Here is a 14,588-nt window from a genome sequence, read left to right on the forward strand (position 1 = left end):
TTTTTTTTTTTTTTTTTTTTTTAGGAGCACCAGCTACTGTAAAAACCTTAATTTTGCAAATAATACAAACCGGGGCTGGATGAAGCAGCAGACACACTAGGAGCACCAGCTACTGTAAAAACCTTAATTTTGCAAATAATACAAACCGGGGCTGGATGAAGCAGCAGACACACTTCTGCTCTATTTTTTGGAACTTTGTCCCAACTTTTGCTCCCTTTTGCATGCTGAGGAAGGCAATGAGGCACTTTCAGTCCCAATGGAGTTCTCCCCAAGTGTTCCCACAGTTATCCCCAGGCTCTCTGCTCCATGTCCTGGGATTCAGAAACAAAAATGAAGACAATACAGGAAGTTTTGGTGGATTCCCCTGCTCTGAGTTCTGGTGTGGGGCTGCTCTGCTCCCACCTGAGCATCTCAAAAACCCTCAATTGTTCATTTTGCAACCCTTCCACTCCAGAGCATAAAACCACAACCAATCACACCAAAGAAACATCAAAAAAAATCCCAGGAACCAGCGCTGGAGCAGCAGGAGGACACAGAGCTCGGGCAGGACAGAGGGTGGGTGAGAAAGTAGGTCCAAGGTGACCAGAGTGACAAACAAACTCAGCAGGTCCCATGGCACGCCGGGGTTGTTGTTTTCTCCTCGGAGGTTGCTCAGGAAGTTTGCAGCAGGATACGCCGCTGACCCCTGCTCCGCTCGGGAATGGCGCGAAYGCTCCTTCGCTCACCTTCCCTCCCAGCGCAAACGGAATGTTTCCTCCCTCCCTGGGAATCTGGCTCTGCCTGCAGCTTTTCCTGTGCTGGGCAGTGGTTTAACCCTTTGGGATGTCCCTGTTGGTCCAGTGGGATCCCTTTGGGGAGCAGCGTTGATGATTTGGGATTGTTGGATGCCAGGAGTGCTGGCCTCAGCTGGCCTCAGTTGTCCCTGCTTTGTGGAGAGAAGGAAGGAATAAATGATGAAACATAATTCACTTTTGGTTTTAAATTTAAATTTTTTCCAGTCAAAAAATAGACAAAATTCAGATCTATGTGGGGTGAAAATAGTCAAAATTCAGCTCTGCTCAGTGCCGTGGCCAAGGTGTCCAGAATAGAGGAGAATGCATTCCAGAAAGGTGGAGATTCCACCACCTGGATGCAAAATCCAGAAAAGCTCTCTTCACGGTGAGGAATCCTCTGGAAGGAGCACAAGGGAGTGTGTGAGAAAGCCCAGGCTTTGTCCCAAGACATGCCCTGTCCCATTTGCTTACTGGTGCCTTCCAGCCCCCAGTAAATTTTGGATTAATCATGATCAGCTTGGAAGGTGGAATTTCCATCCTGCAGATGAATTTCAGCCCCAAGCAACCCCTGGAAAGGAGCCTGGGGTTATTCTGGCCCTCCACCTCTGCAGCCCCTGCCCTCCCTGGGTCCATCCAAGGATGGATCAGTGGGAGAAGCYGTGGGACAGCAGCACCACCCCGGGKGCTCCGGTGGCTCCTACTTGGTTTAATTCCCCTTTGAAGCTGGTGGGGGCCGTGGGGGCCACAACAAAGGCTCAAAAACAGCCCCTGGAGACAGCGACTCACTCGCTGAGCCATTGAGGATGTTGTTTATATGTCAGATCCTGTTTTCTTCCTCCAGCAAAGGGCTTCTCCTCCCAGGTGCATCTCTTGCAGCTCCCCGGGGCGAGAGCGGCTTCCTGCCGGAGTGACCCCATGGGAAAAGGCCGGGATCAGCCAGGGGGACCTCATGGGGACAAACCCCTTGTCCAGGGAGAAGACCCCCAGCCAGGGGTCTGGAGCTGTCTGACACTGAGAGGTGATAAATGAAGAGAAGAGCAGAGCTGGGCTGAACCCAGTGTTATTTGGGTCTGTATGGAGCTCCTGGAATCCTTCAGCCTCCCTGGGAACAGCCCTAAGAGTTGTGGGAGCTGAGGATGGAAGGGGCCACCACCACCAGAAAATCCAATACGACCTGGGCAGCCCTTGGGAAGCCCTCAGGGTCCGGGTGTGCAGTGGATTTCCCAGACAAAATGACACAAAAGTGGGCACTGGGGCCACTCATCCAGCACACACTTGCAGGAGCTGCTGGTGGTGAGGAGAAGAAGCAAAACACTGACTCAGAGGGAYGAAAAAATTGGATAATCACAATTATACTCCAAGAATTTGGAAAGGAGCAGTGAGGCCGGGGAGGCTGCGGTGTCACACACGAGGACATGGCAGTGTCACCCTCCCAAGGAGCTCTCAGTGACATATTAGGGGGGGACACCCCATTATCTCCAGCATCTCCCACTTGCTGGGGACGCCGCCTGGGCTGACACGTCCCTGATTACAGGAGGGGAGCTGGGAACGGGGCCGGGGCCCTGCAGCGCAGCAGCTGCCAACATGGGAATGTTTGAACAAGGAGAGAAACCTCATTTAAACAAATAAATAAACAAGCTGACATCCTCCGGGCCCAGGTTTATGATAATAAAAACAGAGCGCGCAGCTTGTGGGAGGAAAATACATCGTGTATTTTCACATCTCCCRTTTCCTCCGGGACCGTCGCAAGAATTTCCTCCGAGTCCATCGCTTCCTCCTGACATTTCTGAGCTCAGAAATCCCTATCCRAGCCCTGGTGCCCTCTCCTTGATGAGTGACGCAGGAAGAAGCGCCTTTGAAGGATCCCTCTYGGGCAGGTTTTTGTGCCTGGTGGCTTTGAAGTGCTGGAGGCAGGACAGAGACAAAGCAAAGCTGGGGATGGGAGCCCACCACGTCCCAACCTGGGGCTGTGTCCTTTGACAGCCTCAAAACAGCTCTGGAGCTCTGTGAAGAGCATCCTTGGGCAGGTTCATTCACCCACAGGAGGGTGTCCTCCAGCCAGGCTCTTCCTGTTCAATTCCAAGGGATTTTCCGAGTGGAATCATCACAGAAATCATGGAATGGGTTGGGCTGGGAGGGGCTTTAATGCTCATCTTCCACTGGACCTGATTGTTCAGAGAGATTCTGAGAAAATCAGATGTAGCTGGACCTGCACCTGCACCTCCAGCTGAACAAACTCCACCTGTTTTTTTTAAAAATAAAAATATCTCTTGCAGTTTGCAGTGGAGGAGTGGACAGAGGCACCTCCCTCGCTGCACAATGTGTGCAAAAATCAGGGAGTCAGTGCAAAGTCGTGGTTCAGGAACGGGCAAACTGAAGCAAGAAATTTGCAGGAGTCACAGATAAACCCCGGGAGATTTTAGTGTTATTTCTWTGTGGGGGTGCTGAACATTTCCTGTGCTTTCACAAAGTGAGGGTGAAGCATTTTCCTGGTGCTCAGAACCTCTCGAGCATCCCGCAGTTATTTGCACTGAGCTGAGAATGAGCTTGGGAATCTAAATCCAAGGTTTCAGTAAACAGGTTATGGAGATGAGATCTGGGATATCCTGGAAATCCCCAGCTGCCCTAAAAAGGGAAATAAAATGAGAAAAAAAATAGTGATTTTTTTTTTCCCCTGACTGGTTCAGGAACTTATGACAAGTCACTGTATGGGGAATGTAATAAATAAANAAAAAAAAAAAAAAAAAAAAAAAAAAAAAAAAGTAAAAAAATGTTTCAAATGCATTCCAGAGTCTTTTAAAAGCAGATGAAGTTGCCCCAACTCTGACTCCAGCCAAGACAATTTTATTGCCCAGGGATTGGATAATTTGGGCACCTCTGCCCTAAAGCAGCCACCTCCAGCTGTCCCCAGGGGCTGTGTCCCCAGRGCAGTGCCATCCTCTCCTGGATGGCCCCGAGCCTGAGAGCCTGAGAGCGAGCCACAGCAGCAGTATCACAGGGGAAAAAATATCAAGTCACCTTGGGAAGAGAATGCTTCCCATTTTTTTGGCTCTCAGAGGTGTCAAAGGAAGCAATCTGACGTCGAAGGGCCGGAAAAAAACAGCTCCTTGGCCGCTGTTGCTGCTGCACGGCGAGGTCACTCCGCAAGCTATCGGTGGCTTAAAAATAAATGCAGCGTGGAGGCTGCCATTCAGCCATATCCTGTATCCGAAAGCTGCGAGGGCTGCGAGCAGGAAGAAACTGGAATGACCTTCCCTCCCCCCGCCCCCATTCCCACTGGGTTGTTTCTCTTTTCCACGCTCCTGGCTGTAAATCACCGAAATTTCTGCGTTCCAGCGGTTGGGAGTTGTTAAAGAGCCCGCGTGGGTGACGCCACGCCACGAGTGTCACAGCAGTGGTGTCCTGCACAGGCTGAGAGAGGGGACAGGGGGTTGGGACAGGGGGCTGGGACAGAGGGACGTGCTCCCAGGTGCTCCCAGGGGCATTGCTGCGTGCAGTCCGTGTGTTCCCTGCCTGGACACCTGCATTGGAGCCGAGTTGAGCCTGCACGACAGCCCTGGGTACGGATGGAGGGCAGGGCTGGGGTCACCACCCCTGCAGGGGTTAAAATCACGTAGACATGGCCGGGGACATGGTTTGTGATGGCCTTGAAGCGCTGGATGAGTTCTTGGACACAGTGATCTCAAAGATCTCTTCCCACCCCAGTGATTCTGTGATTCAGTGATGATGATGATGATGATGATGATGATGATGATGATGATGATGATGATGATGATGATGATGATGATGATGATGATGATGGCCAGCTGCAGGTCCCACCCCTGTCCTGCCTGCAGAACGAGTTCACGGACACGCACACGGGAAAAGAGAAATTCCTCTTGGAATAGATTAGGGAGCTTCTCCAGCAGATTGAAAAGCCATCACAGATCCATCAGTATTGTCCTAATGCAGGACAATGTCCAGACAGGGGTCACTGCATGCAGAGGGTGACACACAGCAGGTGAAGCTGGTGGTGACACAACAGCTCCAGGAGCAGCTCAGGAAATGCTCCAGCATCTGCAGATCTGGCCCTGTTCACTCCTGTTGTGTATAATTCATCTTTTTTATGTTTCTCCCTCCCTCTGGGTCCCTCCAGCCTCTGTCAGAGAGGGGGAGGAATCTCAGGATAAGGAGCCTGGGGCAGGCAGGGTTAGGAGCAGACCCCAGGCAGAGGTTTAAGATTTTGGGCACTTTAAATGTGAATTAGAAGAGCCCTTGGCCCAGGGATCCATTTCTGCTCCATCACCCAGTGGGTTTTGGTTGGAAGAAGCTCCACMGCCAAACCAGGCAGTGAGAGGCCCCACGGGAATGGGGTACCCAGGCTCACTCTTTGTAGTAAAATCAGAAATGCTGATTTTTTGCCTGCACTTCCAGTCTTAGTAAGGTTTCCCCAATTAATGCCAGGGATATCCATGAGGGGATCATCTGAGGAGCCTGGTTCTGCTTCCATCCCTGCCTGACCATGCTAAAAATTGACACCAGCATTACCAGCATTACCTAAATGCTGGAGGCACCTTCCCATCACAGCAGCACAGCTGTGGTTTACCGAATCAGGTCTGTTCAAATCCCTGCTGTCCCTCCTGCCCCCCTGCTCCGGTCCTTTCCAAACCCTGCCAGTCCATTTCCCACCCAGCAGCAAGGATAAGAATCACCTGCAGGCAGAAAATCAACTTGTTGAAGCCGTTTACATTTTCTCCTGAGAAACTTCAGAACACAGGAAAGAATCGACACCCAAACAGAGAGAAAAAGAGGAAGAAGATTTATATCTCCTATGCTGAGAGGATCAAAACCAGCCATGATGTAATTCGTGATGGAGTCCACAATCCCCATTTGATGTCTGCAGGAAGGAAAGAAGATGCTGAGAACTTTCTCAGCTCCCTGGACATTATTTCCACATCCAGGGTCAAGAGGTGGTGGAAAGAAAAATAAAGTCCCACTGGGAAATAAGGAGCTGAAAGAGCCCTTCCCTTCCCTGAGGCTGCTGGGCAGGGGCAGAGCTGTGCCCRGGGGTGCTGGGATGGGTGATGGGCATTGGGATGGGTGGAAACCCCAATCCTATTCTCATCTGTGCCAATGGCTGTGCAGCACCTGCACAGTGATGGAGCCTCCAAACAGCTCTGGAAGTTCACAGAGGGRTTTGGAAAAGCCAAATGTTGTGGTCACGGGTTGCCCTGAGTGTCCCCAGCGTGTCCCCTCCCACCAAAGTGCATGATCCCGCTGCGCCACTCACAGGGAATCCCTAAATTTAGACCCACCAGCTGTGAGAGGCACGTGAGGTATTGAAGGGGCGATAATTTTAGACAAAGCATAATTGTGAGATATATTTAATTGTGTTCCGTGCGGGGCTGAGCCATGCCAAGTATTTTCCATGGTTATTCCTGGGGACCTTGACGTGAATCAGCGGCGGCCATGGCAAAGTCTGTGGGATGAGGGAGAGGAGGCAAAGCTGAATTTTGCATCTCACCCCAGCTKGGGYTGGTGAGGGAAGCGCTCAGGCATTYGCTGGARTGAGGGAAAGAAAAATCTGGGCTGGGTCCCAGGAGGGGATCCTGTCCATCAGCAGAGCGAGCTGTCCCAACTCCCTCCTCTCGTCCCCCTCCCCTCTTTTTCCATCTTCTTGTGTTTCAGGAGGGAGAGGAGCAGGAGGAAGGGAAGGGGAATTTTGACTGATGATGAGGAAACGATTTGGTGTAACTCGAGCCAGTTTTTTGTCAAACACTCAGCACCCAGCATCGTTTTCCCCAGCCCAGGGAGGCTCGTCTTACCCTACWACCTGGAGGGTGTTTAACCTCCCTCCATCCCCCCAGCAGGTCAGAATTTTCCAGACTTCCAAGGAAGAGGGGAATTTGTGTTTTTTTGTGGGTTTTTTTTTTATTTCCTTGTTTTCCAACACCACTTGTGCCCTCTGCCTTGGGGCAGGATGGATAGTAGCTCCTGAGCTGGCCCCAYGCTGGCCCCAGAAAGCAGCACCTCTGAGCAAGGAAAAAATCCCAAAAACTGCCTTAAATTACCTTCAGCAGGACACAAAATGGGGAAAGAAGACCTGAGTATTTGTGCTCACAGGAGACCAAAGTGAAGAGAGAGGAAAAGGCTGGAAAGCCTTTGGATTGATGCAGCTCTAGAAACGGATTTAATGGAAGACAGGACAGAGGCATCAGAGATCAGGAGCTGGTCCATCTCACGTGGGCCACAGGGTAGGAAAACTCCCTTTAATGTCTGAAAGGGACCAAACCTCAATTGTTGGCATCTCTCCTCTCCCTGTGACCCCTCCAGCTGAGCTCAGAGGTGTTTTATTYCCCCAGCATCTCCTCAATGACGGTGGCCAAGGGCAGAAGCTCTCCCAGCCCTGCTCTGGCCATGCACAGCCCTCCCTCCATATTCCCAGAGCTGGATGGGAACAATCCTGGCTGATCAAATCTCATCCAGGAAGGTCTGGGCACAAAGGTGAAGTAGCTCAGAGGAAGGACAGCAGGAAGGGAAGAGTCACTGCCAGCTCCTGAGTCACAGGTCTAGGCAAGATGTTTTTCTGCATCACGAATAACACCCCTGCCCTGGCTGACTRAAAAAGGATTAATTTTTTAAAACCCAACAGCATTTTATTGTTAACATCCCACCTGGGTGCCTCACGCTTGCGAATAAAATGAATTCAGGTTGGTTTCAGATTTATCCTCGAGTGGTTTCTCATCAGGTGTTTCAGGGATAAAAAGTGGCCTGCGAAGAAAACAGAAGTTTGTTTGTTATGTTTGTCATCACATGGTTTCATGGACATGTTATTCTGAACCCACAGAATCTTACTGATTTCAGTTTTCATATCTGATGCCCGTTTTGAATAAAAAATTTTGGAATGAGTCTGGGTTTTGTGGTGATTTGGGACAAAGAGAAGCACACAGCATCTGGTGAAGTTGTGTGAGYGTGTGGGTCCAGCCTGCCTGGGAGCAGTTGTGAGTGTGTTCTGCATATTGATCAGGGGTTATTTTAACACAATTACTCACTGCTAGTCAATTTAAAAGGAATTATCCCAACAGCTTCCCTGCCACACATGGGATCACACGAAATGAGGAAGGGAGAGCCCASAGTTAATCATTCCAAAAGCTTCCTGGGTGCTTTACAAGGCACCAAAGGGAGGAAAGAAGGAGGAGGAAAGTGTCRTGGCTCAGCACCCAGCCAAGGAAAAGGTGCCAGGATCCAACCAGTGTCACCACCAGAGGGACAGGAGCCTGCCACACCATCCAGCCAGTGTCCCTTTGTCACAGAAACCACTGGGAAGGGACAGAGCCCAGAGGATTTCAGACCTGAGCACGGCCAACACRCAGGGAAACTGAACCTGAATCCCTCCCGTTAATGCCACTGTGGAAAAAGGGAAAGCAGAGAGGGGCTGAGTGTGTCACTGGAGCAGAGGGAGGAAAGGGACAGCAGGGATGTCCTGGGCAGTGTCCCAGAGCTGCTCCCTGTCACTGCAGGATTTGGGGAGTGCCAGCATTCCCAGGAAAGGCAGCGATTCCCAAAGCTCCCCATGTTCCGTGTCAGGGCACAGCACTGAAGGCTCTGCATTTCCCTTGTGCTGGAAAAATTCCTTCATTCCTGATCATTCCCGATGAGCAGAGGTGCAGAAATTTGCCAACAGAGCTTTTTCCCCTTCTTTTGTGCAGAAGTTCTGTTGTTGTTCCTGTTCTTGATCCCTCTCCTATGGCACCGAATTCCACTCTCCAGAGCAGGCTGTCACACCAAAAAAGCAAAAGCTTTTCTTGCCCTGTGGGCTACAAGGATTGGAGATATTGGATCCACATTTTCATGGCTCTCTGTGGATTTTCCTCTCCGAGGGAGGCTGTGACCATGGGCATCAGGGGAGTTCAGCCCATCCCACAGATTTTGGCGTTATCTTCCATCAGAGAGCCTTAAGGCTGCTTTTACATTAATTAATTAATTAATTAAATTTCCCGTGCTGCCTGGGTGATGGACACAGGCAATCCACTCAATTTAAGCTGAAAAGGTTAATTTGGTCCTTGCACCCCACAGGTGCCCTCCATTCCTGCCCAGCTCCCAAATAACCTGGGACTGGGTTATTTGTGCTGGTGCCATTCCCTCAAATCTATCCCAGACCACACAGGGGAATCCAGTGAGCAACACCAAAAAAAAAAAAACCCTCCTGCCTATATCCATCATCTCCTGCTTCCCCTCTTGCTTTTCTTAGCATCCAGAAGAAAGAAAGAAAAAAAAAAAAAAGAATTTAAAGGCAACCTGAAACCACTCCATGCTCCCAATGAGAAAATAAAAATGGATGTTGCAGGCTCATGTGTTCTATACGTTTCCAAATATTTCCATCTGCTCCTGAAATTTCCATGAGGAGTTGCCAAAAACCCTTACAGAATTGTTAACACGATGGTAAATTTAGATTCTTTTTATGGAGAGACGTTTCCCCACCCTCTTAAAAGTCTGGTATCAATTTGTCCTGTCCCTGATAAGCCAGAGGGATGGCTGGGTTTGCCCTTTTGCTCCCCGGGATGGGATCAGGGGACAGAGGCAGCACCCCTGGGTGTTTTTCTGTGCTGCACCCTCACAGAAATCCMTTTTGAGGAATTTCCCATCCCCAGCTGCTCTCCACAGCCTTCACCCCATGGATTGTTCTGTGGTTTGGAAGATCCCGAAGGAAACTCAGGGGCTGTTGTGGTGCCCTGCCCGCCCACCACCCAAACCCTGATTAAAATCTTGGTGTTAATGAGAAGATTTCATGCTCAGAYGGGCTCAGGGCARGAGTGTGGGRTGGCAGGACATGGGGAATGGCTSCAGAYTGCCAGAGAGGAGGGTTAGATGGGATTTTGGGCAGGAATTCCTGTCTGTGAGGGTGGGGATGCCCTGGCACTGCCCAAAGCCATGCTGGACATTGGGGCTCGGATCACCCTGGGGTGGAGGAAGGTCTGGGTGGAACTGGGTGATTTTTAGGGTTCTTCCCAACCCAGGCAGCTCTGTGAGGGCAAATCCTCGCTTGGGGCGATGGAAACCCAACCAAATTTCAGGATGAGGAGGAGAAACCAGGGAGAGGCCTCAGCATCCCCTGGGCACACACAGGAAAGGTTTTCACRGACATTTACAGCGGTGGTGACACCTCCCTGACGGAGCAGCCAGAACTGTGTCACCAGTCTGGCTTGGCTGGGGTGGTTTGATCCAAATCCAGTGGGTTTTGTACCAAAACAGGACATTTCTGCTGTCAGACAGCCCTTTAGGGCACCTCTGTGTGTGCGGCCCTCAGGAGGGAGCAATGGCCGCGCTCGGGGCTGACCAGGCCGTGCTTGGGAACACTCAGAGCCAGCACAGCGAGTGCTCTGCAATATCATTTTAAAGCATTTTATCCCATTTACCCCATTTAACCACAATCCTGCTCCCCCAGCAGGGCAAACAGGGGCTGTTTCCAGGGCAGGCCCTCAGGGCAGAGATTGAAGGTTCAGAACCCACAMAAAAAGGGCAGAAAGCGCCGTTCCCTCCCTTGGGATGGTGTGAGGAACCCACAGAGCCTGAACCTTTCTTATTCTGCACCTCAGGACAGGTCCCTGTGGTAAATCCTGGTCTGTCCAAGCTCCTGGGACACACCAGAGCCCTCAGTGCTGCTTTCCCTGCCCTCCTGGCACAGCTGCCCCATTTCCAGAATCATTTYTCCACGTGGAAAAGGGATTTTTCTCCCCTCCTGCATCCCCAGGCTGCTCCCCCTCCATCTCCCAAAACTTAAAACTCTGTCCCAGGACTGACCAGCAAAACCCCAATGGAAAAACCCCTCAGAAATGCTTTTAGTGATGGGTGAGCCCTGCTGGGGCACCCAGAGGTGCAGGATTGCCGCATGGGTGGATGTTATAAATGCACGTGGGGATGTTATAAATCACTTCATTAATCTGAGTTTTATTCTCTAGTTTTCCTCGAGGAAGGAGGGTGAGCCTGGATTCCTGTTCCTGGGGGAACAACGTAAAAATAGATTTGGGGAAGGGGGATTAAAATGCCTTATTCTGTGTTTTTCCACTTTCAGGGATGAGCTCCAGAGCTTTGACCATCTCCCAGATGATTCTTCCACTCAGATTCCAGGGGCTGGGAGGGTGACATGGGACATCCACAGCAGCTGCTTGGATAAAAGAGTCCTTTCCACCGCCAGGAAACCCATCTGATCTCCTCCTGACCCCTTCCCTGCCGTGACACCGATCCCATTTCCCTCCCCATGGATTCCTTCTTCGAGAGCAGCCTCCTCTGCCTGCATCCCGGGGATTTCGGGCAAAGGAACCAACAGGAATAAATGTATTGCCACCTGCAGCCTGCTCGGGAAAGAGCTGCTGAAATCAGCCCTGCCGGCTGCTCTTCAACCTGCTGCTCCCAAATCCCTCGGTTATTCACGAGTGACAGGCAAAAACCTCGTTTCATCCTTCTATAAGTTTATTTTTTTCTAATTTTATAGCTTGATCCATGTCCAGAGATGCGAGCTTGGAGGAAACAGGGAAATTTGAATTTTCACGACGTTATTTACAACCCAGAGTGGTGTCGTTCAAACCTTGGTGTAAAAAAGATTGGGTTAAAATCTTCCCTGATTTTAATGTTTTTGTGTATTTTGGGACCAAAACTTCCCTATTTTCAGTGTTAAATTCACCCAGGGATCCACAGCAGCAGAGACGAGAGCGAGTGTGTTTATCCTGCCGTGTATTTTAAGTAATTTTATCTTTAAGAAATRCAATGTTATGAAATATTAACAGTTAAAGTAATAGTGGCTGTGCTCTTAGCCAGATCTGCTTTGGTTTTTTTTAAATATATGTAGGAAAAAAAAATCGTATTTGCCTGAAGAACACGTCAAAACTYGAACAGATGGGAGCTTTTACCAAAAGGAGACTGTTTTGCTCAGACATCATTCCCTTTCCAAAACCTCAAGTGGAGTTTCATATCTTTCAGCAAATCTTGGAGTGGGATTATAAATTCAAAATAAAAATACAGAAATTTCCGATGTCGAGCTTATAAATGCCAGTTTACAACATTTTCTGGTGTCTTAATGAGAGCCATGTGACCCGAGTTATATATTCTAGGAAACAGCCAAAAGGCACGTATTCTTTTACAAGTCCTTTTTTTAAATGTAGAGCACTGTTTTTTTAAAATTTTAACACAAGAGGTTGTTATYCTTTTTTAATTAAAAAATTACTGGGYGATTTTTATTTATTTATTTTTCCAYTTGCAATATGCTGTGGGAGAGAACCAATCCTGTCTCCAGAGCCCCAGTGCAGTGCAGGGATGTTGATATTCCCCTGGCAGCTCCCAAAAGATCAGWGTCACCCATTTGCTATGCTGATATTCCTCTGGCTGCTCCCAAAATCTCAGATTCACCCATTTTTTTATGTTGATATTCTCCTGACAGCCCCCAAAAAATCAGAGTTACCAATTTTCCATACTGATATTCCCTTACCAGCTCCCAAAATCTCAGATTCACCMATTTTCCGTGTTGACATTCCCCTGGCAGCTCCTAAAAACTCAGAGTTACCAATTTTCCATACTAATATCACCCTGGCAGTTCCCAAAAATCCCCCATCTTCCCCCCCAGTTTTGCTTTGGTTGCGTGAGTGTAGCACTTACGATGATTTTCAATTGCAGCAGCATCATTAAATCATATTTATTTCACTTAAAACCCTACAAAACGAGACAGTGACCATAATGGCAMATAATGGTGTCAGAAGGGGAAGACTGGGGGCTATTCCTAAACCTTTCCAGCTGTAAATTGTCACTTTTGGTGTCACAGCAGAGCTGAGCTCTCTGCTCCTCACAGCTCAGCCCTGGTAATTGCCCCCAGCCCCATTCAGACATTCTCTGTCCGGCCCCATTGATGCTGTTCCTATTGAGTGCCCCATAATGGGTTGTAGCCTGCAGCCATCCTCATTCCCCATTTCCAGCTCAGGGAAAGCCCTGCAGATGAGGCCGTGCACTAAAAGGGCTCAGGAGAGGTGCAGGGATGTCCTTCAGCTCGTGATGGATCCTTGTTGGGACTGACTGGTTCTGACTGGGATGGGGGTGATTTTCATCCCAGCAGCCACTCTGGGGCCGGGTTTGGGGTTTGTGCTGAGCAGGGTTGATAATACAGGGATGTTTTTGTTATTGCTGAGCTGTCCTCACACAGAGTCAAGGCTTTTCTGCTCCTCACCCCTCCAGTGAAGAAGCTGGGAGGGCACAAGGAGGTGGGAGAAGGGACTCAGCCAGGACAGCTGACCCCAAGTGACCCCTGGGACATCCCAGGCCATCCAGTGGCAGGCTCAGTGGATAAAGAGGGGACAGAAGGAGCAAGGGGAGGACATTTGGGGTGATTTGTYCTCCYTGCTGYGTGTCCTGGGGAYGGCTGAGMCCCTGCCAGCCATGGGAAATGGGGAATTAATTCGTGTTCTGCTCTGCTTGCCTGTGTGGCTTTTGCTTTAATTTTTAATCTTTGCCTCAGCCCAAGAGTTCTCTCACTTTTACCCYTCTGRGTCTYTCTCTGGTTCTCTGTGGGGCCGAGCTGCTGGAGCTGGGRTTAAACCACAACAGCTGGGAAGGAGCCACAGCTGGAATCTCTCCTGGCACCTGGAATCCCTGAAGGCAACCACGAGATCCACACGTGACCCTCAGACTGTCCATAGAAACCTTCGGTGGCCCCAATTTCGCTGYTAAATATTTGCATGTTTCCAATTATAACCGAGCCCAGGAGATTCTGGGATGGGCCATGGATGGGTTCTGCTCTCCCCTTCAGCACTGCCTGTGGGGCCAGAGGAGCGCTGGCTCTGCAAGGGTTAAACCCTGGGGGCTGGGAATGAATTAATCTCCCATCTCCATCCGATCTCAGGTGGATACTTGCTGTTTTTGTCTGCGGAGGTTTATTTTCCTGCAGACCGATTGGATGACTCGCRTTCCCAGAGATCAGAGAGTTCAGATGGCAGAGGATCCTCTTACCAGAAGATGAAAGCCAACATAATCAACTGCACAACTTCAAAACATGCAGCTTGTTCTTGTTGGCCGTGCCTAAGTTTTCCCTGSAGAGAAGCTGTCGACAATGATTTGATATCAATCCAGTAACAATCCCTGGTTTCTAATAATAATTTGCACTTCAGTAGAAATGTCCGTGTGAGGCTCCGAGAACATTTAGCAGATGGTCATTAGCAAAGCTCCCCAGCTCTCCTGCGAGGAAGAGATAACAATTATTAGCCTTGTTTTACAGAGGTGAGGCCCTGAAAGGTGAAATAACTCCCCTGATTTTCCCTGATGAGCCAGTGGCAACAGATCCATGAATGAAACCCAGGCRTCCTGCTGAGATTACTCCACAAGCCCCATATATCCTTATCTTTTACAGGAAAACGTGGTCGGAGAGGTGAGCCTGGAAAGCAAAAAGCAAATGGCTCAAAGGCAGGATTCATGACACATTTCTGGAAATAAGGAATTAGGTCTGGGTCAATAAATAACTGGAAAACCAGGGGGACGCAATCTGAGAGGCATGCGAAACGAGGATGGATGGAAAAGAAAGAAGATAATGGAAGGGAGGGGAAGGAAAACAGAGCAGCTCTGACTTTTTATTTCCACTCTTGGTTTCAATCAGCGTTGTAAAATTAAAGGTTAGGCTCCGAGAGAGAGAGGAGAGAGCTCCATCTGCTCCCGTGGGGATACATCCAACGGGTGAGGCTTCGAACTGCCAACAACAAAACCCTCTGATGGTCTGTCACCAAACAAAGGTGCAGCCAAGGGCCAGCCATGGGGACATTGGCTGTGTTTGGGTACCCCACAGACCCTGCAGAGGGCAGGAAA

This window comes from Malurus melanocephalus, unplaced genomic scaffold (assembly GCF_030028575.1).
Source record: "Malurus melanocephalus ecotype Western Australia unplaced genomic scaffold, MMel_1.1 scaffold_672, whole genome shotgun sequence".
NCBI classification, from domain to species: Eukaryota; Metazoa; Chordata; class Aves; order Passeriformes; family Maluridae; genus Malurus; species Malurus melanocephalus.